Source organism: Felis catus, chromosome B3 (assembly GCF_018350175.1).
Source record: "Felis catus isolate Fca126 chromosome B3, F.catus_Fca126_mat1.0, whole genome shotgun sequence".
NCBI lineage: Eukaryota > Metazoa > Chordata > Mammalia > Carnivora > Felidae > Felis > Felis catus.
Genome location: NC_058373.1, coordinates 38,384,019 through 38,406,450, shown reverse-complemented (window position 1 = coordinate 38,406,450; position 22,432 = coordinate 38,384,019). Strand labels below are relative to the sequence as shown.

The 22,432-nt window shown below is 46.4% G+C and overlaps 1 long non-coding RNA gene across 3 annotated transcripts in view; it reads left to right on the top strand.

The window, feature by feature from the left end:
- The first annotated feature begins 10,181 nt into the window (after nucleotides 1–10,181).
- The window catches only part of LOC111560807, a 99,125-nt gene continuing 86,874 nt past the window's right edge, over nucleotides 10,182–22,432 (top strand). Inside the window, exons 1-2 of one of the 3 annotated variants that reach the window (XR_006599075.1) lie at nucleotides 10,182–11,231; nucleotides 11,689–11,850. This is a non-coding gene — a long non-coding RNA (uncharacterized LOC111560807). The remainder of the gene's footprint in view (nucleotides 11,232–11,688; nucleotides 11,851–22,432) is intronic. The other 2 variants (XR_006599074.1, XR_002742887.2) reach the window with 2 other exon arrangements.

The following is a 22,432-nucleotide window of genomic DNA, read 5'->3' as shown; positions in this document are numbered from 1 at the left end:
CTTGGAATGGTTCAAGTGGGCACCCTCAGGCCATGGGGGCAGCTGGCGCCTGGCATGGGCCCCCTTTACCCACCCGCACGGGGTGCTGTGAGGATTCAGACCATCTCAGATGGGCCCAAATCCAAAAACACCCAGAGGGGCTGCCAGTCTAGACCTGGGCATGGTCACTCCCTCCCAGTCCCTGCCCACTGCTGGGGAGAGGAGAAGCTGGGAGGGCGGGTTCAGCCTCTGTCGTTCCAGAAGCACCTGCCTCTCTGGCCTCCGGTGAGACTGCCATGAACGGTTGGGCAGGTTGTGCACTACAAAAGGACACTTTGCCACTGAAGAAAGCAGACCTGAAATCCTCGCAACTGGCCAAGGGACTGCATCAGCCCAGAGGGCGCCTTTTTAGTGACTGCTAGGAGGGTCACCTCCTTTTGTGTGCTGGGCATTGGGGATGTTAAGATGATGATATAGTTCTTTTGTAGGAGCTCATTGACTGTTAAGGATGGGTTGCCTGATCTAAGACAGGATGTCCAATTAAGCTTCAGTTTCAGATAAACAACAAATAAATTGTTTTAAGTACAATTATGTGCCATGCAATATTATAAAGTTTCAGTATGGCGAGGGGTGGATGAGATCTGGTCAAGTCAGACCTCCCCCCGACACTCCCAGCACATAGGGCCCTAAGGGTCGTGGAGAAGACTGTGGGAGACTTGAAGACAGTCCACCACGGCTGGAGAAGAGCCTGAGAAGTAACACGGGGCAGATGGAGTGCCCAGTTGGGGGCTGGTACTTTGAGTGGGATGGGGCCACACTGGAGGGTTTGAGCTGGGGACTCTCATGGTGTGGCAGGCTCCCTCTGGTGGCCGTGTTGAGAATAGGCTGGAGGGGTACCACGAAAAAGGCTGACCTGTGAGGTTATGACAGCCATCCAGGCCAGGGTACCAGGGCAGAGAGCGTCAAGTTGGAGAGAAATGGCTGATTCTGGACATCTGAACTTTTTGTTATGGAAAACGTCAAAAGTGTACACAAGGAAAGAGAGTAGTACAAGGAACTCCCATGTCCCCATCACCCTCTTCAAGCATCATTAGCTCATGGCCCATTTTATTTCATGAAAAACCTTTCAGCCCTCCTGGCAAATGGATTATTTCCAACCAAATTCCAGATATCATATTATCTCACCCATAAATATGTCAGTGTCACTGAAAGGTATTTTGAAGCTGCAGCCACCAGGAATTTACCCAAAGACTTCAAGTAGCTCTTTTTTTGTTTGTTTTAATGTTTATTTCAGAGAGAGACAGAGTGCAAGTGGGGGAAGGCCAGAGAGAGAGAGAGAGACACAGAATCTGAAGCAGGCTCCAGGCTCTGAGCTGTCAGCACAGAGCCCAACGTGGGGCTCGAACTCACCAACTGTGAGATCATGACCTGAGCCGAAGTCGGCCGCTTAATTCGACTGAGCCACCCAGGCGCCCCAAGCAGCTCTTTTAAGAGAGGAGGGCCCCTGACCCTATTGGCCCCATTGCTGTGCGGTCGGTTCCCTGATCTTAGGATGATTTCTCCTAAAGCTTTCTAGCTTTTCCTCCCCTGGGATGAGTCTTCTGAGGGTCTGTGCACTCTCCTAGCAGGATGCTCCTCAGGTTGGGGTCTTGGGACACTGGCCTTGACTTTCCATTAGAAGCTCCTGCTTTCTCCCAGACCTTACCACAGCCTGATGCTTCCCCTTTTTTGTTCCCTTGATGACAGGACTGTCCGGTGTCTGGCATAAAGGCTCCCAAGGTCCTCAAAGGCACTACTCCCTGGGAACTCAGGAAATGCAGGAGCTGTAGGTGAAGGTAAGGGAAACATACTGGAAGTCCTAGAATGAGGTTCAAGGACACGACGCAGACACCAAATCCCTAGTAAGTTCAAGGACGGTCTTTGCTTTCCAGAATGCCACCCCCTCCAGGAAGCAGCCTGGCTCTGCCTCCAGTTTCCTGGGAGACTTTGGTTAGGTCCCTTCCCCTCCCTGGCCTGGAGAAAGGAACTAATTCATTATGTAGGGCTTCTACCTTCTCCCCACTCTCAGATTCTGTACCCCCAAAGTCTCCCTGCAGTGGGAGGCCCTGGAGGGGGGGCAAAGCTGGACTTGGGGAGAGGCTGCTGGGGACATGCTAACTACTGACCCAGCTGCAGACACACATTGAACCCTGTGAGACGGGCATAGTATCCCCCACCTTATGGAAGAGGAAAGTGAGGTATAGAGAAGTAAAACCACTTGATTAGGGTCCCCTAGTTTGTAGGAAGCATAACCAGGCCAATGCCAAGCACTGGTGCCCATGGTTTTTGAGCACTGCCCCAACCCGGGGTGGAGGCCCAACTCTGCCAACATAATCCAGACTGGAGTCAGTGTGCTCTCTCAGAGTCCCCCCAAAGCCTGGAGCTCCTGGCAGCTTCCCCACCATGGGACCCAGAGGCCAGCTCACCTTCCTGTCCAGTTCTCTTTCTCTCACCGAGCCCTCCCAAGGCCTGTGCTTAGGGGGTATCAGACACATCAACAAATTTCTCTCCTTGAATCCTCAGCAACAGCGTGAGGTGCTGTGCCCATTTTGCAGATGTGGAAACTGGCACTCGTGACCTACCCAAGGCCACACAGCCCTGCAGTAGTGCAGACAGAATTGAAATGAGAGTCCTCTGAACCCGAGCGCCCCTTCTTCTATATTGTAAGAGCGGGCTTAGCACAGAGACATGTCTAACGACCCACTGATATTTGGTTGTCCTGGCTTCTTTTCGGCACGTAACTCCTTTGTATCGCTTCATCTATGTGATCATGCTTTCTAATAACCACGGAAGGCAGGTATGGCCACCGTTTGGTTTTACAGATGAAGTGCCATACGTGTCTTTGGGAGACTTTCAGAACTTCCAAAATCTTCCCCGAGGCTTGAGTGGCTCTGTTGCTGCCACCCATGGATGCTTATGTTCTTCTAGCGCCCCCTACAGTCTGTCAATGCCATTGAATCGCCCTGCCGGGTCGTTGAGAAAGTTTTTCTTGAAAAGTGTTTTCCCCCTTTGTAACCCCAAACCTCCGGCCGTTTCCCCATCTGGGCCTTCCCCTCACAAGTTTGGACCCACCTTGTCTCTCCTTCCTCCACATAGCCATAGTTTAAACACATTTGCTTTTTGTGACTTTATCTTCAAGAAACGAGGACTTTAGAGAGGCTCAGCTAGAACATTACAGAGGTGGTCAAGCTTAAGACCCACAAGAATGAGTCTGGGTTTCCACCACCAGGGAACTCTTTGGAGTGCGATTAGGTTAAAGGTTCTCCAGGGAAGGTTCTATGTCCCCCCCCCCCCACCATGTCCCCTCACACGCTGGGATCAGGACCCTCAGAGCAGCGCCTCAGTCAATGGGGAGGGGAAGGCGGCTCTCGGCTCTGCCCAACACTGACCAAATGATATCTGAAGCAAATTCCAGATGGTCTTATTGTTTTATTCATAATGTTCAACATTGTCTCTAAAAGATAAGGATTCTTTTTCTTTAAAGCCGAGATACCCTATCACACCTAACATCATCATACTTAATATCCTCAAATATCTAGCCAGCGCACACGTTGCCCTGATTTTGCCTTAAGAATGTCATAATTTTTAGGGGCGCCTGGGTGGCTCAGTCAGTTGAGCGTCCGACTTCGGCTCAGGTCATGATCTCACGGTCGGTGAGTTCGAGCCCCGCGTCGGGCTCTGTGCTGACAGCTCAGAGCCTGGAGCCTGTTTCAGATTCTGTGTCTCCCTCTCTCTCTGCCCCTCCCCTGCTCATGCTCTGTCTCTCTCTCTCTCTCAAAAATAAATAAACATCAAAAAAAATTTTTTAAAGAATGTCATATATATATTTTAATTATGCTTTTTTCCTGACATTGATGTCTACATGCATATTGTATATCGTACGTGTGTCTGTGCATATATATTCACATCCCTCCCTCCTTTTCTCAGATGAATGTTACCACATTAACACACAGTCACACTTCCATCCACCTTGCTTCGTTCACGGCGCATCTCGCCGGCGATCTCGCCCGCGGGTGTCCGTCTGCGTCGCCCTTGTGCTTCTTTACAGCCAGACTCCTCCACTGGGCCGATGACCACAGTCCTCCGCCGAGGGACATCTTCCTCGCTTCCTGTCTTTTGCCGTTACGAATAGAATCGCGGTAAACAGCCTTCTGCTTGCGTCTTTCAGGACACCTGCCAGAGTTGATTTACAGCCTTGGGATTCCTGAGTCGCAGGCTCGATGCACGCAGGGTCGCTCGCTTTTGCCAAATGCCCCTGCAGAGGGATTACCCCCCACGGCAGGCTCCCACCAGCTGCGTAGGAGAGGAGTGGTTTCCCCGCAGCCTCCCCTGCAGAACGCGCTGCCAAACTTCTGGATTTTTGCCAATCTGATAGGTGGGACGTGGTATCTCGGAGTAGTTTCAATTTGCATTTCTTTTATGTGAGCATGTTAATCATCCTTCACACGGTTCAGGGCCATTTGCGCTTTCTGTTCCCGTGGATTGTTCGGTAGTATTTTTAGCCCGTTTTTCTAAGAGGTGGTCGGTTCTCTCCTTTCCGCTTTCAGAAGTTCTTTATAAATTGGAGACATTAATCCCTTGTCTGTGATAAAGGTTCAGGTATTTCCTCAGTTGGTCATTCGCCTTTTTTGTTCATTCATTCATTCATTCATTTATTCATCTCAAGCCCAGTGGCTCATTCATCTGAATGAGATCCAGCTGGAGGTCCAGCTGTGACTAGAGTGTCCCTGAAGGGGGCCCCACCATCACGTGCTGCCCAAGCTAGAGCCTGGTTCCGATCTTGGACGCTGTCTACCCCAACCCCTCCCTGTGCTGTCTTTCCTGCCCCCTGCCCCCTGTTCTGCTGCCCAGTGACCACCCTTCCCCTGTCTTGCCCCTCTCAGGCCATTCACATCTCCCAGTCTGAGCTCAGCAAGGCCCAGAAATGAGCCTGATTATCTTTGTATCTCTCCCCACGTGCCGAGCCCCAGATGGATGAGGAAGTGAAGAGTGAGGGAATGAATGAATGAATGAATCAATGAATGAATGAATCTTGTGAGGATAAAATTGCCTTCGGCCTGGGAAACCAAGTCAGAGAGGGGCTTGGAAAAGCACCTCCAGGATCAAAGTTTCTTTGTCCTTTGCCTTCTCTTCAGATCCAATTCAGGTCGGAAGTGCTAGTCTTTAAAGTGCTCTCAGACAATGTATGATGCCTGTTTCATTTCATGATTTATTTTATTTTACTTTTTAAATGTTTATTTATTTACTTAGAGAGGAACAGAGAATGCACACGCATGAGTGGGGGAGGGGCAGAGAGAGAGAGAGGGAGGGAGAGAGAGAACCCCACGTAGGCTCCTCACGCTGTTAGCGCAGAGCCCCATGCGGGGCTTGATCTCACCAACCAGGAGACCATGACCTGAGCCGAAATCAACAGTCGGGATGCTCACCGTTGAGCCACCCGGGCGTCCCTCGTTTCACGATTTAGAAGAACGTCTGCTTATTGTAGAAAATGTGGAAATTACAGGGAGATACGAAGAAGAAAACAGAAACAACCTGTGACCCAGAGGAAACCACTGTGAACGCTTTGGTGTCTTTCCATTCACCTTTCTTCTTTAATTTACATTTTACTTTTATATATCTATTGTCTACATATCTATATGTGTATTTTTACATACATATACATGTACCCCCCCTTAACATTATAGCATACATATTTCCTCATGGCATTGAACCAACACATCGTCGTAATTTTAAATGATCACACAATATGCCGTGAAATGAATGTATCATGTCCTAGCTTCGCTAAGCCTCTTCCTTTGTGTCCTCATCCGTAAAGCGGAGGAGTGGTGAAGTGCCCCCTGCCTACTTCGTAAGTTCCCTGCGAGGGTTCATTGTCGTTCTATGCGCGGCAAGCACTCAGTGAGTGTTAGACATCATCATTATTGTTATTACCATTTCCTAGTTGTGGACATTTAAAACCTAATCTTATTCTATTGCAAATAACTCTACAGTAAACCTCTCCGCCCAGGGCAGTTTTGGGTGGGGGGGGCTCCGAGAGGTTGCTGCACCCCCGCGCTCAAACTGAGCACAAGGGTGACAGAGTGAGCAAGGTGTACTGAGGACCCAAAAGTTAGCACAGCAGGTGTTGGCCACCGGAAGCCTGGGGAAAGGGGAGTCCACGCAGGGGGAACAGCACCTGCAAAGGCTCAGAGGCCTGAAAGAGCCTGGGAGTTCCTATGTGCTGGGTGGGGCAGCAATCCTTGTCTCAATTTTACCAACGGGGTAATTGTGGCCCAGGAGAGGAAAGTGACTGGTCTGATGATGGGGTGGGAACCAGCTTTGTACCTCCTGACTCCCAGGCCGGCACTCCATGCATGCCCTGGGCCGACCTGCCCTACCTAAGAACATCTGTTGCTTAAAGGGAGGGGAGGTGAAGACGAGCAGGAGGAGGAAGAATTTGGGGTTTGGGCAGCCAGCACGCCTGGGCATTCCCGCCTAGCTGTCCTGCAAGGCAGCCTAAAGAAGCCCCAGGAAGTTGAGACCAGACCCACCTCTGTTTGCCTCCAAATCTTCTCCTCGAGGCCTCCCAGATGCTGACCCTCAGGCTGGTGACAGGCAGGTCTCCTGAGCACCCCCCCCCCCACACAAACACACACACTCCTTAACCCAGCCCCTTGCAGACACAGACTGGAAAGTTCCAGGCCCATTCAAGTTTCCAGCCAGAGCACAGAATTCAGCAGCAGCCTGCCCTGTGTTTATTTATTAAAAGACGGTGACCACGACACTCAGTGCTTCTGCCAAGAGGGAGGAGCCCAGGAAGGTCCAGAGAGAGTTGGGGGCTTGGGTAACATGAATGTTCGGGGCTTTAAAGGCCAAGCCAGTCTGAGGCACAGATGCTGACAAGTGAAATTTGAGGACTCTTGCCTGTTACCATTCAAGGTCCAGCATTAAAGCAGATTCTATAGCATCTCAAAGGCTTTCCAAGCATAGAAAAATTAGGAATCCTTGGAAAGGAACACCTTACCCTTTGTGGTCTGAATTTGAGAGCCTTGTCTGCACCGGCAGCCTCATTGCTGCACTAGTCCAAACACATGTGTGTAATTCTCTCTCCCACATACTGAGGAGCTCCTGTCCCCTGCTGTTTATAGAAGATAGTCCAAGGAATGGGAGTTGGCAGTCCCACAATGGTGGGAGGTCCACACTCTAGGCCTTGGAAATTTTCTGCCAGGAGGACCTGAAATTTCTCCGAAGGGCCACTGTAAGTTAAACCTTAGATTCACTCAGAACATATGAGTGTGAAGGGATCCCAGACGTGTCTAGGCCAATTCCTCTCGTGGGCAGAATGAGTGTAGGAGGGCCTCAGAGATGGGGGCGGGGGTGGGATTTAACCATACCAGCTGGTGGCGGAGCAGCGACTAAAACAGGTCTCCTGATTTCAGGGGGACCATGCTGTCCCCCTCCATCAAAGAGCCGTGGGGGGATGGGGGCAGCTGGCGGTGGGGGATCCGGGGAGGATCTGAGCGGGCACCGGGTATGCCGATGAGGGACTCACAGTCCCGGCCCTTGAGGGGCTGCTAGAGGCTGAAACACGAGAACAGGGACACATCTGAATCGGGGTGGGTAGAGGCCTGGCAGAGGTGGGTCCCGAGAGCAATGGAGAAGAGGGTGGAGAGACATACGAAGGTTTCCAGCGGGAGCTACAGAAAAAGTTGAAGGGTGAATGGGATCTCATTACCAGGAGAGGTAGAGACGGGGTGGTCCAGAAATGGGGAGAAGCAAGGCAACATCCTGAGAGGGGGAGGTGGACCTTCCCACTCCTAGGTTGCAGTGGGTCCCCGGGGCTGCAGCCAGGACCCCAGGATCGAGGGCAGACCTCCCACTTCAGGGCCCAAGGATGCCATCTGTCACCCTTAGAGGGGCGTATACATTTATACAGAGATTGGCAGGACATGGGTATTTCAATCTAAAAGAGGGACCGTCTAACGGTGGCCAGGCAGGCGTTGAGACAGGTGCTGAGGGAAACCCTTTCCGGATTAGTGGCCGTGAGAATCTGTGTGCGCTGGTGGGGGCAGGGGGTGCTTCTCTCTGTCTTAATTCTGTCGGCTTGCAAATTGCAGTTTAAGGGCCATCTGTTCACATCCAGTTGTTGAGGTGGCTACTCTCTCCTCCTTTCACCTTGACTATGTCCCCGCCGCGCTGTCTGAGCCTCGGTTTCCCCACATGTAAAATGAGACAGGAGGACTTGTTGGTCTATAAGGCCCCTTCAGCCTGGGGCTGGTGAAGCCCAGTCTCAGGCTCTTTGCTGGGATGCCAGAGGCGCCCTCTGGTGGCCATCGTTGTCCATGCACGCGGGGAACAGGCTTGGCTCCCTGCCTGGCTCTCTGAAAAGTGCGTTTGTGTGGATGTCTGTGTGAGTGTGCCTGTGTTTTGGGAGTGGATCACAGAGCGTGTGTGACAGGCTTGTGATACAGAGAATGCAGATCTTCCCTGACTCTCAGCCCCTGATAAAATCGCAGACAGGGAGGTGGGGCCATTTAAAACAAAGGCAAAGTCGGCCCAAACCTTCCTGGGGCCTGCCTGGGACACCTGGGCCTGCAGAATTTCCTGGGCCACGCTTCTTGCTAATACATGTGGCAAGCACTACTCCTCTGCTCAAAATCTCATCCTGTGGCCCCTCTGTTAAACAGAGTAAATATCAAACTCCTGGCCAGGGCAGGGCATAAGGTCCCTGCTTGGTTGCTCATATGGCCTCAGTTTTTACTCTTTTCTTTCCTTCCTGTCCCACTCCAGGTGAACTATGTCATCCTTTCCCATGTCCTATCCTCTCCTTATGTCGGTTCTTTTCCCCAGAGTGTCCTACCCTCTCCTTTAGTCCCCAGTGCATCTTTCCAAAGTTGCCACATGCTACCTCCTCCAGGAAGAATTCCTGGATTTTTCCACTTGGGTCTGAGCTCTCCTCCCTCTGAACATCCTGGTAGCTTTGTCTACACCTGTCTCCTGGGATGTAGAGAGTTTACCCAGGTAACTCAGGTCAAAGATGTCCAGCTCTCTAGCCCTTCCCTGAGGATTGGCTCCATGTCTGCTTCCAACACTGAGCCCTCCCCACTGGCAGCCAGGCTGTCCTCTGCAGTGCCCCGACTCCCACGAGGAGTCCGCCTCCTTTGTGCCCTCGGCCTTAGCCAATGGGTCTGCTCTTGTGGAAGGAGGTCTGGCGGTAGGAGAGAAAGACGTGAGCCTTAAGTCAGACTCTTGTTGGGTCCTGACCTTCAGAAGGCACATGTCTACCCAGCACACAGGCTCCAGCTGCTGAGCTGTGTATGGGAGGCTGGTTTCTGCATGCCCCATATTGAGGGTTAGACCCCACTGGCCTGGCTCTTTCCTTCAAAGACAGAAGTAGTAGGCTATGTGTAGAAGTCTGCTATTGTCAGTTTTTTGTGCTCTGTAACACGAAACTCTCGCACAACCCACTTATAGATGTAGAAACAAGGAACCAGAGATGCTAAGTAACTCATTCAAGGTCACACAGCTTTGAGTGGGAATGCTCAAATTCAGACCCTGCTTTCCAAGTGTCTCCAAATCCTGTGCAGTTTCCGGACCATTCTGTGGTCACTGTGCCTTGCACATAGTAGGTACTTGATAAACTTCTGGATAATAAAACATAGCCATAAACTAATACATAACTATCTCTTTCTGCTAGCCTTCCAGTCTGCCTCAGGCTTACACATTCACCTCTGCGTGAGGAAAGAGTCTCAGAACTGGGATTATCTGAGAGAGGACAGGCTTCTGGCGCTGAAGGGGGGAGGTGATGCCTGCATCCCAGGAGGGGTGAATGCTCCGAGTCTGGGGGTTAGGGGGTAATGGGTCCCGGGCATGGTGAGGACAGGCAGGCACCTGCTGGGCCACAGTCTCAGTCGGTGTGTGGCTCATGAATGTCTCATAACTTCAGGAGCCACAGCGTGGCTGCAGGGTAAAGGACCTGGAATTAATCCAAATTCTCTGAGAAGCGGATGCCAAGGCAGGATTAGATGTGCAAGAGGTTTATTAGAGGACATATCAGTGAGGGGAAGGGCAGGGTGCTGGGGAGGCTGAGAGAGAGAGCTCAATGCTGATCATCCAGGGTGGGGGGATGGGGGGAGGAGGTAGGGAAGGAGCGAGGCAGGCTGAAAGGAAGTGTTTTTGACTGTAGGGCACTTGTAAGAAAGTTGGCAAGGCCAACGGGGAATCCTCCAGCCAGCGTGCCTGGCAGCGGGGGCTCTGTCCCTCCCAGGACAGGGTCTCCTTTGTGGCCCTGCCTGCTCAGTCACCGCCTTGTGGGGAGCGCCGCCTCCGCAGACGCACGACTGTGCTGCGAGCCTGCAGTGGAGAGGCGGGCATCGCGGGCGAGGGTGACGGGAACCTTCTCTAGTGTTGGTGTGCATGCCGTGTGTGCGGAGGAAGGTTTGGGTGTGTGCGCGCGCACGTGTGCGCGCACGCCTCTTTCCTAGTCGTAATTCTGTTGGCTTTCCGGTTCACATCCAACTGTGGAGGCGGCCACTTCCCCCTCCTCCTTCACCTTGACCCGCTCTGAGCCTCGGTTTCCCCACGTGTAATGTGAGGCAGGTGGACTTGCTGGTCTTTAAGGCCTAGAGCGCAGCTGCTGAAGCCGTTGGTTAGCTCTGCTCCCCAGAGAGCTGAGAGGTGTGTCCTCACGGTCCCTACAGGCCAGCCAGCCCCCTTTCACCAGCCTGGCCCGGGCGACCGCCACCAGCGCCTACGGCTCCTGGGAGCTAGACTTTGTGCCTCTGGAAACGCAGGAGAAAGGCTGATTGGCCCGGCGTGTATCACGTGTCCAGCTCTGGTCCAATCAACTAAGACCAGAGGGTGGAGCCACTTGCGGCTGTTCCCGAGCAGGACTTTGCGCATGCTCTCTGAAGTAAAGGTGCTGACCTTTGGGCAGGGTTACTCCCGGGTCGAGTGAGGCAGTGCAAGCTGTAGGTGGCACTCTGGCTGGCCGTGTCCTCTCAGCGTGGCACACTCGGTAGCTCCACCACGTCAGGAGCTGGACTATGGTTTTACCCCAGTGCTGGGGCGTGCACACTGCCTGCACCCAAGGAGTGTCTTGGCGGGCTTGCCCTGCTGTTGCCGACCCTGAAAGGCTGGCCTCTGCTGGCCAGGACAGGCACTACGCCTACCCGGTGGCCACCACCCCAGGACAGCAACGGAGGGATGTCTTTCTATTATCCTAGAAGCCTCTGGTAAGTGGCGGTATTGCAGTTACACAGCCCAGGCTCTCGTGCTGGGTTTGGGTGTGGCTCTTACACTAACTCGAGCGAGTTCCTTTCCTCCTTGGGGCTTTTCCCGTATCTGCCAACTGGGTCTCATCACCACTGAACAGGTGCGGAAGGGGCCGTGTGTTGTGCAGGTTTGGGGCTCAGCTTTTGAGCTGGTTTTGAATCCAGCTTTTTGTTCCTTGCTGTATGACCTTGGGCAAGTTACTCAATCTCTTGAAGCCCCAATCTCCCCATCTATAAAATGGGAAGGAAGAAGAATTTCTCTTCTGTTCTCTAAAAGGTGATGTGAGGATTCAATAAGAGAATGCATGGAAAAAAGCACGGAGCATGACGTCTGACATCACATCATTGTGAGGTGGCCTTGCTATGTGGTATGCTGGGGGCACACTCATTCATCTCCTGTCCTTCACCTCTTCCCCAGCCCCATCTCTCAGAGCACCCTGGCTAATGGGCCAAGGAGTGATCGGTGTCTGGAGCACAGCGGGGACTCAACCGTGTACAAAGAGTGGGAATGTGCTGCAGACCTCCTGCCTGGGTGGTCTCAACCTCATCCAGCTTTTATCGAGTATTCCCCACCTAGCAGGTAAGTCTCTGCTCTGAGGGGCTCCCAGGGCATTTCTGTACAGGGCAGGATGCATTCTACTGTGTGAACACTCACTGCAGGCTTGGGAGGAGCCTGTCTTCGATGTCTGGACACCTGGATTTCAATTCAGTCTTTGCTACTCACTCCCTATGTGCCTCTACCCCCCGCCCCTCCAAACTAAAGAAAGACTCCATGAGCTGGGGAGGGAGAAGACTCATAGGGGAGGTGAGAGAAGAGGATGGACCCCCTAGTTGGGTATGAGGATCTAAGTATGGCGAGGCCTTGGGCCCCTGGTGCAGCTAAGGAGGTGGGAGGAGCCTGGACTTCCTTGCACCACAACATTGGAGTGGAAATGGAAGTCGCCTGGTGGGCACATCCAGGCAGATGGGCCTGATGTGGCCTCTCAGAAGTGCCAGGAGCAGCAGAAGGCTCCTGAGTGCCCAAGAGAGATTCCCATAGCCTGCAGTGGGGTAGACTCAGGAGTGTGTTTCTGATGTGCCCAAGAGTGTGGCACAGACAAGGCACAGAGGACAGGAGGACCTAGAGAGGCTGCAAGGGAGCCCAGAAGAAGGCCGTGCATAGTCAGTGGGCACCAGTGTCTGATGTTTAGACATCCTGGGGGAGAAGAGCAAGGCAGATGACCAAGAGCTGGGGCCTCCTGGTGTTCTTCCTCCCCCAACTCAATACTACATAATTCCCATCCCTACCCAAGAACTGAGATGGAGCCTTCACTAAGATTAGGCGTCCTCCATCCAAGTGAAATGATGGCTCAAAATATAAATACAATTCAGTTAGATAAGGAAAGTTCTATTTCTCGTATGCTTCAGCTCCGAGATTACTACCTGCCACTGAAAGAGAAAGGGGACATTGTACAGGTTCATAGAGGTGAGATGAGGTGGCTTTCAAAGAGAATTAAGCTAATGTTAATCTTTAGATCTACAATACTGGACAACAAAACATCCACACTCTGTTAGGGAAAAAGGTTTATGACCCAAGAGTCTTCATTCTCGTTAAGATACCATTAATTCTGTCAGGGCATTTTAGGGGCACCTAAGGACTGAACAAAATACTCAAGGAGATACTCAAACCGATGGAATGTGTGTTAAAAGAGAGATCTTAAAATAGGGGATGAAAAAGAAAAAAGACGGGATGAAAGAGTGTATAGGAAACAGTAGGAAGGAATGGGTATGTTAGTTAAATCAAAATGAATAATGACGTTTTAAGTAGGGATTCTCGAAACAAAGGCCATGCGGTAAAGGAAAACCTGTTAAGAGTCAAAAATGAAGTATTGAAGTTTGCACTGTCCAGTATGGTAGTCATGAGTTACATGTGGCTCCTTACATTTAAATTAATTAAAATTATGGGGCGCCTGGGTGGCGCAGTCGGTTAAGCGTCCGACTTCAGCCAGGTCACGATCTCGCGGTCCGTGAGTTCGAGCCCCGCATCGGGCTCTGGGCTGATAGCTCAGAGCCTGGAGCCTGCTTCCGACTCTGTGTCTCCCTCTCTCTCTGCCCCTCCCCCGTTCATGCTCTGTCTCTCTCTGTATCAAAAAAAAATAAACGTTAAAAAAAATTTTTTTTTAATTATATAAAACCAAATAATCAGTTCCTCAGTTGCACTTGCCATTTTTCAAGCACTCAATGGCCACACATGTCTAGTGGCTACTGAATCAGACAGGGCAGATATGGAACATTTCCACCACTGCAGAAAGTTCTTTGGGATAGTGGTGATCTAAATTATCAGAAAATCCATGGAGGGGAAACGATATTTTGGAGCACAGAGAAGAAAGGTAGTCTAAAAATCTTCTAAAAGGATACGAGAAGTGAACAGGCAAAACCAACAGCAAACTTGAAAAGCAGGGTGGAATTTCCAAACAGGCATGTGACTTAGTGGTGGTGGTGAAATAAGGAATAAAGAGAAATTTGACCAATCCAGAAAAGGGGAAGAAGAAAGAGGGAGGAAAATATAATCAGTAATAAATGTGAAATTAGGTGGAAGAAATAAAACTAAGTTCATTAGCTATCAGAATAACTATGATCTGGACTTCTATCAGAAGCCAAAGTTGCCATTTCCAGTATATATGTAGAGAAATATCCCCTGGGACAAATTTTATGCTGGATACATTTTTAATTTTTATTTATTTTTATTTTTTAAAGGTTTTTTTTTTTTTTTTTTTTTTTTTTTTTTTTTTGAGAGAGAGCGAGAGAGTACGGGGCAGGGACAGAAAGAGAGGGAGAGAGAGAATCCCAAGCAGGCACCTGTTGTCAGCTTAGAGCCTGACACAGGGCTCAACCCCGTGAACCATGAGATCATGACCTGAGCTGCAATCAAGAGTTGGACGCTTAACTGACTGAGCTGCCCAGGTGCCCCTGGATACCTTTTTTAAAATATAGTTTTAAAAACATAGCTTAGATAACATAAAATAAGGGAAATGTCAGTGTTTAGGAGCATTAAGAAATCTTGATTCTGATGGGGGTAAGTACATTTTGGAGCTAGTGTTTGCCTACAGGATATCTGCCTATCCCTGGTGATCCAGAGTCTGAGTTTAATAGCTCATGGCACAGAGGATAATTCCTGGGAATTAGGTGAGAATAGGTCAGAAGTCCTCTACATAAAGCTAGGATCCCAGAGGGCTATTAAACTAGGGAGGAAGAGTGTCCACAGAGACTTGTCTGCCTCTGTCCTCACTGGAGTTGGAGTGGAAGAAAGAAGGTTCTTTCCTGAGAATCTCTAGGATAAGCCCAGTTTCGAATGGGTGTGGCACCAGAATTTATACTGCCTAGTGCTCCCTGCACTCCCCTTCTCCAAACAAAACAAAACAAAACAAAACACACACAAAACAAAAACAAAAACAAAACCCCCCAAAACAAAAAAAGCAAATAACAAAACTAAGTAAATATGCATTTTGAAGTATTCCCCAGATGCCTGATGAAGCAATTGCAAATACTCCCTGGAGAAGCACAGTTTAAATCTAGGCTTCAAGGACTTCTCACAGATAAACTTCCAAGGAACAGGAGGTCATACTGGAAAAAAAAATCATTAAACAGAAGAGGAAATAAGCTACATGAAATTAGAGTCAGCAGAAAACAACATTGCTGAATCAGACCGACGGCAACGCTGACTGAAGATATTGAAATTATCTGTCATAGAATATGAAATAATTATGTGTGGCTTGCCTAAAATAAAGAAGTGATTGCATGTATGACAAAAGAATTAGAGAGAAAATCAAAACTGACCAGATGAATCTGAAGAAGAACCACAGAGAATTTCTAGAAGTGACAAATATTGAAATTGAAGCCGAGTGGATGAAAGATTTGTTCCAGGAAAGATGGAGTGAACACCATCTACTTTGTCTCCTACTGAATGCAGTTATTCTTCCTGGACAGAGTGTGTGGACCATTGGAAAGTAAATTGTAGCCAATAGATTAGAGAGGGAAACAAGAATTTGAAGTACAACCGAATTGGGTTGAGTTTCTCATTTTTTCCCTCCAGTATTGGCTGACCTGGACTCAAAGGCAGTCTGAAACCTGGAAGGGTGCACCACGTACAGGCAGAAGGAGCTTCAAGAGAGCACATAGAGTTTTCTTTCTGGCCTGAAGAGTAGAAAAAGTCCTCCTAAGGATCAGGGAGAAGGAAGCTTTTCTGTTTATTTTTTCTTTTTTCCATCCTCACTCATGCCAGCCCCCCGGGCAGTCTTGCAGTGGTGGCAGTGGCAGTGGGGAGGACAGCATCTGTATGTAGGAACCTAAAATCCCTAGGGAAAGAAAACCTGCTCTCTGTTAGAAGACCTGTGAACAGAAGAGCTTGAGCAAATTCTTGCTGTTTTTCTCTTTGTGGACAGCCTAGTGTCAGACACAGATGCGGTCATAAGAAGGGCATAGCAGAGCCACAAAATGGCAGATATCTGGCCGGGGGACGGGCTACGGAGGCCGCAGACAGCCAAAAAGTGTTGGGGTGCGCGTGGAGAGGAGAGAGCACCAGAGAGTGATTGTATAACTTTGTATGTAAACTTCTGGGATCACTTCCAAACTGTGCATGCATCAATCTCATCCTAAAGAGAGTCTGAGAGGTTTTGAGAACTGAACTAGGGGGCAGACCACCACCCAGTTCTCAGACTGGTGTTGCATATGTAGGACACATTTGAACAGAACTACAAAAGGCTTTGAGAACTGATCTTAGAACCAGAGCCTATAAGTAGTGGGTTGAAGCTTGTGGTTGAACCTTGCCTCAGTCAACTGCCTGCTAATTTGTTTTTAAAATCAACATTCTTCTTAATATTTAAACAAGACCAAGAGTAGCATAACATGATGTTCAAAATGTCCAGGATACAATCAAAAATGCCTCGGGATATGAAGAATTGGAAAAATCTCAACTTACAGCAAAAAGACGATCAGTAGTTGTCAACCCCTGGGAAAACATAAATATTGAAATTATCAGAACAAGACTTTAAATCTACTACTGTAACTATAAGAAGTGAGTGTGAACACTTTTGAAATGAATGAAAAAATAGGAAGTTTCAACAACAAAGAAAGAAGATATGAAGAAGAACTGAATGGAAAATATAGAACTGGAAAATATAATAACCAACATTTAACAATAACTGGATGGACTCAGTAGCAGAATGGAGAGGACAGAGGAAAGAGTCCATGAACCTGAAGATAGAGCAATAGAAATTGTTCAGACTTAACAATGGAGAGAAAAAAATTGAAAGAAATTGAACAGACTATCAGGAACCTGTGGAACAATACTAAAACGTCAAACATTCATGTCATCAGAGTCCTTGAAGGAGTGGAGAAAGAGTGCAGTTCAGGAAATAATAATACAAAAATAATGGTTGCAAACTTCCCAAATTTGTAAATTCAAGAAACTCAGCAAACCTCACACAGGATCAACTCAAAAACATCACCTCCCAGGTATGTGATAATCAAATGGTTTTTAAATTAAAGATAAAGAAGAAAATCTGGAAAGTAGAGAAAAAAGTGCATCATCTATAGGAGAACATATATTTGAATGACTGTTGATATCTCACCAGGAACCATAGAGGCTAAAAGGAAATGAAACATTTTGGAAGTGCTGAAAGAAAAGAACCACCAATGCAGAGTTCTGTATCCAGTGAAATTATCCTTAGGAATAAAGGTAAAATAAAAATATCCTCAGATGAAAAAAACCTAAGAGACTTTGTTGTCAGCACACCTGTTGTAAAATAAATACTAAAAGAAATTCTTCAGATGAAAGAAAGATGATACCATAGGGAAACTTAGGACATCAGGAATGAGGGACAACCAACAGAAATGGTAACTATCTGGGTAAATGACTGTTAACCTTCTCTTGAGTTCTCTAAAATATGATTGACCGTTGAAAGCAAGAATTAGGACTCTTCTAGGATGACATTTTCAATGTAGGTCTAATATATAAGACAGCTATCGTATAAAGAAAGGAGGCTAAGGTGACTTATGGTAAAATTTCTACATTCTATTTAGGATAGTAAAGTATCTGTTCACAGTAGACAGAGAAAAATTAAGTATGTAAGTTGCAATCACAAGAAAATTACCAAGGAGATATAGTAAAACATATGATAAATTAAAATGGAATATTAAAAAATGTTCAGGGGCACCTTGGTCGCTCAGTCAGTTAAGTGTCCGAATTCAGCTCAGGTCACGATCTAACGGTTTGTGAGTTCAAGCTCCATATCAGGTTTTGTGTTGATAGCTCAGAGCCTGGAGCCTTCTTCAGATTCTGCGTCTCCCTCTCTCTCTGCCCCTCCCCCTCTCACACTCTGTCTCTCTCTTGTTCTCAAAAATAAACATTAGAAAAATTGAAAATGTTTAAATGATGCAAAGAAAGAAGAAAAGGGGAAACAGAGGAACAAAAAAACAGAGCAAACAGAAAATAAATAATAAAACGACAGCCCTAAATTCAAACATATCAATAATCACATTAAATCTAAATGGACTAAACATACCAATTAAAAGACAGAAATGGCCAAAATGGATTAATAAAAACAAGGTACAACCATATGCTTCCTATAATTCTGTTGATAAAATGATATAGATAGGTTAAAAGACTAAGACATTTATCCAAAAAACCATTGAACAGTACTCTTCAAATAGGTGAATTTATGACACATGAATTATATCTCAGTAAGGCAATTCAAAGAAAATTAAGATACATCTTGCAAACACCAATCAAAAGAAAGCTGGAGTAGCTATATTAATATCAGACAAAGTAGACTTCAGAGCAAAGAAAATTACTAGGGACAAAGGGATATATTACATAACAATAAAAGGGCCAGTTCACCAAGAAGACATAATAATCCTAAGTGTGTATGCACCTAATAACAGGACTTCAAAATGCATGAAGCAAAATCTGATTAAACTCAAAGAAATGGAAAACTCCACAATTACAGTTGAGGAGTTCACTATTCCTTGCTCAGTAATTAATAGAACAGGTAAATAGCATATACGAGAGCCGAGCCATAAGCCAACTGGAACTAACTGATGGTTATAGAACATTCAATCAAAAACCAGTAGAAAATAAATTCTTTCCAAGTGTGCAAAGAACCTACATTGAACCTACAATGAAGACCTCATTTTGAGTCATAAAAAAAGTCTTAGCAATTTAAAAATAATTGAAATCATACCAAGTGTGTTATTTGATCACAATGAGATCAAACTAGAAATTTATAGCAGAGCAAAAACTGGAAAATCTCTAAACACTTTAAATTTAAAAAAATACACTTTTAAGTAATTCATGGGTCAAAAAGAAAGTGTTATGGAAATTAGAAAATATTCTGAACTGAATAAAAAAATACCAAAATTGTGAGATGCAGCTTCAACAATGCTTACAAGGAAATTGATAGTGTTAAATGGTTATATTAGAAAAGAGGAAAGATCTCAAATCAACAATCTAAGCTTTCACCTTAAGGAACTAGAAAAAGAAGAGAAATATAAACCAAAAGCAAGCAGAAGGATGAAAATAATAAAGACAAAAGCAAAATTCAATGAAATTAAAATAAGAAAACAATAGAGAAAAATCAGTGAAACAAAAAGCTGTTTCCTTGAAAAAATGAATTGGTAAATTTCTAGGTTGACTAAGAAAAAAAGAAGATACATATTACCAATAACAGGAATGAGAACTGAATTATCGCAACAGACTTCATACACATTAAAAGGGAATAATAATTAAGGGAATAATAATATAAACAACTTTACAAAATAAATGGACAATTTAGATAAAATGAACTAAATCCTTGAAGGCCACAAACCACTAAACACTCATCCAAGAAGAAATAAATAACTCAAACAGTCATATATTTATTAAAGAAATTGAATTTATAGTTAAAAGCCATTTGAAAAATAAAACTCCAGACTCAAAAGATTTCACTGGCAAATTCTACCAAATGCCTAAAGAAGAAATGAAACCAATCTTTTGATATATAAATCTCTTCCAGGAAATAGAAGGGAATACTTCCTAGTTCATTGTAATGAGTCTAATTTTATCCCGATGCCCAAACCAGACAGATTTAGGAAAAGATCAGTATCTCTCATGAACATAAATAGAAAAGTCCATGACAAAATATTAACAAATTGAATCCAGCAATATATAAAAAGTAACTGGGTCTTAGGAATGCAAGATATTGAAGATAAGTCAATGTCATCCACTCTATTAATAGTCCAAAGAAGAAAGACATCATATCGATCAGCGCAGAAGAAACATTTGAAACCAACAGAGCCAGCTCCAGAGGCTTTGCTAGGGCAGAGTTGAGTGGAGACCCCCAAGAAAAAGAGGAGATTGCATCAAGTTCTAATGGTGGTAGAGCTTAGATAAAACCACTCCCCGAAAGTAAGAGTCTCACCCCGAGTGGGGAAGTACTGAAGAATCAGAGTGCTGTTTATTGAGGAATTGAATAAAGGGGCTTCAGAGTATGAGACCAAAGGTGGAAGTCTTATGAAGAGCCATTTTTGTGGGAAAGAGATGGCTTGAAGGGAGAGGAATCTTCCAAATGGTTGATGGTGAAGGAAAATAAGGAGCAAGTGGTAGAAATTAGGGTCCAAAGAAACAAAGGAAACCTACTCTCAAGTGTTTACCCTTGTCTGCATAGGACCACCTGTAAGTCCTGGTGGAAAAAAACATCATATTAAAAATAGAAAATAGGGGCTCCTGGGTGGCTCGGTTGGTTGAGCATCAGGCTTCAGCTCATGGCTCATGAGTTCAGGCCCTGTGTCGGGCTCTCTGCTGACAGCTCAGAGCCTGGAGCCTGCTTCGGATTCTGTGTCTCTGCCTCTGCCTCTCTCTCTTTCTCTCTCTCAAAAGTAAATAAACATTTAAAAAATTAAAAAAAAAAAATAGAAAGTAGAAGCCAACATCTACACAAACCTACTACAGAACAAAAAAATGAGAATCAAAATATTTTCAGCTGATAAAATTCTCTTTCCAAAACCCATGATGGAGAGCAAAACTGTTACAGAACACCCTGACTTGAATTAAATATCCTTAAACAAATATTTGCAGATATGAGGGAAAAACCCACCTCACATCACAAATTTGGCAGCTCAGAAAGGAAATGGACAAAGCAGAAATGATAGATGCAACATGAGTGTTTACTAAATTCAGGAAAGAAATAGAAAGGAAAATAATCTCAGAACTGACAAAAATTACAAGGTGCCCAAGGGAGAATAGATTTGATTGAATATATAATAGGAGAGGAATGAAAATAGCTAAGAATGCCAACATGAAATAATGAGATTTAATAATACCAAAGAAAAACTGTTGGCTAGAGAAGGCAGGCAGAGAAGTGTCAACATTTATATAATTAGAGTCCCTGAAGAAAGAAAGAAAAAAAGACAAACAGAACAAAAATTTAAAACTATAATACAATAACACTTTCTTTTTTTATTTTAATATATTAAAAAAATTTTTTTAATGTTTATTTATTTTTGAGAAAGACAGAGACACAGAGAGCAAGTAGGGGAGGGGCAGAGAGAGAGGGAGACACAGAATCTGAAACAGACTCCAGGCTCCGAGCTGTCAGCAAAGAGCCCAACGCAGGGCTCAAACCCACTGTGGGGCTCGAACCCACGAACTGTGAGATCGTGACCTGAGCTGAAGTCAGACGCTTAATTGATTGAGCCACCCAGGTGCTCCTAACAATAACACTTTCTGGAAATGAAATAAGATCTGAGTTCGTGTGTTCAAAGAGCTTACTCTGTACATGGGGAAATAGACCTGAAACAGTCTGCTCCAAGATATTAGACTTAGGGGTAAAGAAACAAATACTCTGGGCCTTAAATTTACAAAGACCAATTCCTTACAATGGAAAGGAAATCAGTTTGGCATCAGACTTCTTAATAGGAATACATGAAGAAGGACGACAATGGGACGTTTTCAAGAAACCCCAGGAGAAAAAGTATGAACCAAGGATTTTTAGATCCAGACAAACATGAAGACCATAGAATAGTTTTAAACATGCAGACTCAAAATACCACATTCACAAATCATTCCTGAGAAATCGGCACACCACTTTTATTCTTTTTAATAATGAGGAGGCCGGGGTTCCTGGGCCACTCTGTTGCAAGGCGTTGAAAGGTTATTTATTTCCTTTCTCTGGACTGGTGATCAGAGGTTTTTGAGATGTGCTGTAGCTTTAGCCATGTTGATTTTACTTGGTGTTCATAGAGGTCCTAGGACCACAGACTTCGTGAAATGGAGTAGAAAGAGCAGGGTCCTGGGGTCAGATGGACTTGGGCTGGAACACTTTCTCTGCCCCATCCATCACCCATCCATCATCCAGCCAGCCACTCACCAAATTTTGGAGAACCCTCAAGGTGCTAGGCACCCCGGTAGGCTCTGTGGATACAGGTGAGCCAAGCAGATCCAGGCAGCTTACATTCTAGGCGGGGGAGGTAGATATTTAACTGATAGTCACACAAACATATACTCACAGACTGTGGTAAGCGATGTTGAAAGTAGGCAGCATTCTCTGAGCGTGGATAGAGGATGGTAATGTGAGAGTCCAGGAAGGCTTCACTGAGAAGATGACGCTTGGACTGAGCCTGGAATGATGGAGGGAGTCCTCCCAGGGGAAGGGGGTCGGGTAGGACATTCTGGGCAGAGGGGGCAGCACAGGTCGAGAGTACTGTGGTAAGAGGAAGCTCAAACCTTTGGGGATCAGGTGGCAGAAGCAAGTGGCCAAGTGATGGCAGCGAGCTAGGGGCCAGGTCCCAGCATGAGGATGAGGTCTGTCTGTGATAGCTTGGGGAACACAGTGAAACATTTGAAATGGGGAGGCAGGATTGGAATCATGTATTTAAAAGATCGTTCTGACTGCACTGGGGAGAATGACTCTGTGGTGGGAGGAGCAGGGAAGGAGGGATGTGGGCAAGTCACGTCTTCGCTGTGTGGCTCTGGGCACATCACTGAACTTCTCTGAGCCTTAATCTGCTCGCTTGTAAAAGTGGAATAATAATGGTAACCTACAGGACTGCGATGAGAATAAGATGAAATCGAGGGTGCTGAATGTCTGACACAGAAGAAAGAGAAAGTTCAACAACTCTGGCTCCGTGTTACTGTTTAATTAACCTTA